General features: G+C 37.1%; 1 non-coding gene across 1 annotated transcript; it reads right to left on the reverse strand.

The window, feature by feature from the left end:
• Positions 1 to 2,010: 2,010 nt before the first annotated feature.
• On the reverse strand, positions 2,011 to 2,116 carry LOC120104993. The gene has a single exon (XR_005507393.1). It is a non-coding gene; the product is annotated as a small nucleolar RNA R71 (small nucleolar RNA).
• Between the last annotated feature and the right edge of the window lie 211 nt (positions 2,117 to 2,327).

Here is a 2,327-nt window from a genome sequence, read left to right on the forward strand (position 1 = left end):
GGGGTGTGATGAAGCCATAGAGGAGTATTCGTTTCATTTTTATTGATTTGAGTTTGTATTGTAAGAGTGTTGCATGATGAAGAATTTATCAATTGATCTTTATGATTTATCCAATTTATATGAATTATTTGTCTTGCATAAAATATTTTATATAGATTGATCTATTTCATCGAATCCAGCACCTGTGGTTTGGAGGAGATATTCATGTGACATCAATTTCATGTTTAATGATTTAATGATCAGATGCATCATGCTAGGTTAGACAGGTCATGCTTATCGTTAGAGTAGATGGTTTGTGCTAGACTTAGATGATTCATGCTGGGAATTAATCATAATTTTCTTTTATGATTGCTTTGGCTTGTAGTCGGAAGCAATCAAGTCTTAAATACAACTCAATCATTGAAAGCGTCACGAATATAAATCTATCGGTGGAATCTAGCCCTAAACACCTCTCTCCATAGATAATTCATACTACTACACCCATATTAATTCTTAGTTTTTATCATTTACTCTAGCTTATCCCCTTTGAAGTAATTATTTAATTAGGAAAAATAACTTGTCTCCAATCCCTGTGGACCGACACCCGTAATCACTATCCTACAAGATACGTGCTATTGCGTGGTTTACTTTTGAAATTGAAAGAACCGATCAATTTTTGGCGCCGTTGCCGGGGATTGCTAGCATAGTTATTTTTCTTACTAAAAAAAAATTATTTAAAAATTAAAAAAAAAATTTCTTAAAATTTTTTTTTCTATTATTGTTACTTTTCTTATCTTCTTTTTCTCCCTTACTAATTTTTATTTATTTTTTTTATATATTATTTGATCAGGAATCGAGGAAAAAAATCTGGGATGATCAAAAGGAGAACTGCCGGAAAAGAAATGCTGTAGAAGTTTGCAAAAAAAAAATAAATAAATTGCTGGGGAAATTCCCTTTGGTAACCTCTAAACTTTTCTTATTTAAATTAATTATTGGTTTGAAATTTTGTGGTGATTGTTTGATTTTAATTATAGCAAAATTGTGAATGCATGCTTGATACACATACACAAATCAATTTGCACATAGTAAGGGCAATCACCCCAACAAGATAAGAGCCGGATTTCATCACCGGACTCTTGCCCAACTTAGGTGAACTCAATCTCACATAGTGTCATCTTTAATTAAAATCAATTAGACGTTAGCCCCTAGGGACATTCGAGCTCAATAGGACGAAGATCACCGAAGGTTGCACCAATTTCGCTCTGTGGCTTAGTTGATGTCTAGGCAAGCTTTGTCCCTATAAGGGAGACAGTTCATCTGTTCGAGGCAAGTGGGTTTTAAGTGGGACCTTTGCGAACGCATCGTGACCCCTCCACTTACCTGGGAGCTTACCTGGTCAACTCGGTTCATTAGACCGGATTGGAGGCTTAGGTGCCCTCTTCAAACCAGTTAGGAGCTGTCTAGTAATTTTAGGTCAAAGACTAGGATTGATATGCTTTTCTCTTTTATTGCATGCTTGATTGATCGAGTACTAGTGTATGCACGGTAGTCGTTCTAGAGTACAAAACCTATTACCTTTTGACCCTGAAATAGAACGAACCCTTAGGAACATTCGAGCTAAGATCAAAACATTAGGATCATCCCCACCTCTTAAGATGGCTGAAGAACAACCCAAACTCCTGAGGGAGTACTTTACTCCCACTATTTACACTTCCCCATCTTGCATTCGATTACCTGAGGTAGCAGCTGTACAATATGAAATAAAGTCTAGTGTGATCCAAATGCTTCCATCTTTTTATGGGTTCACCAATGAAGATCCATATAAACACCTAGATGAATTCCTTGAGATTTGCACCACTGTCAAGATTCAAAATTTCACTGATGATGCTCTGAAACTTAGATTATTCCCCTTCTCCCTTAAAGATAGAGCTAAGCAATGGCTGAATTCTTTGGAGGCCAATTCGATTCATTCCTGGGGGCAAATGCAACAAGAATTTCTTAAAAAATACTTTCCCATAGGAAGAACGAACCAGTTTAGACGTGCTATCACAAGCTTCTCCCAAATTGAGGGAGAAGAATTTCATGAAACTTGGGAGAGATTTCGGGACCTAATCCGTAAATGCCCACATCATCAAATACCTAAGTGGCAGCTAGTGCAATGCTTCTATGACGGATTGACTGAACGAAACCGTCAGATGATTGATGCCGCATGTGGGGGGACATTCATGCTTCAAAATGAGCATGAAGCATGGAAATTATTTGAAAATCTAAATGAAAACTCCCTCCACCATGCTTCATGTTCTCGTCAAGCACCCCCGAGTTCTCAAAGAAAAGGGACCATTTGTGAA

Source organism: Phoenix dactylifera, unplaced genomic scaffold (genome assembly GCF_009389715.1).
Source record: "Phoenix dactylifera cultivar Barhee BC4 unplaced genomic scaffold, palm_55x_up_171113_PBpolish2nd_filt_p 000160F, whole genome shotgun sequence".
Taxonomy (NCBI): Eukaryota; Viridiplantae; Streptophyta; class Magnoliopsida; order Arecales; family Arecaceae; genus Phoenix; species Phoenix dactylifera.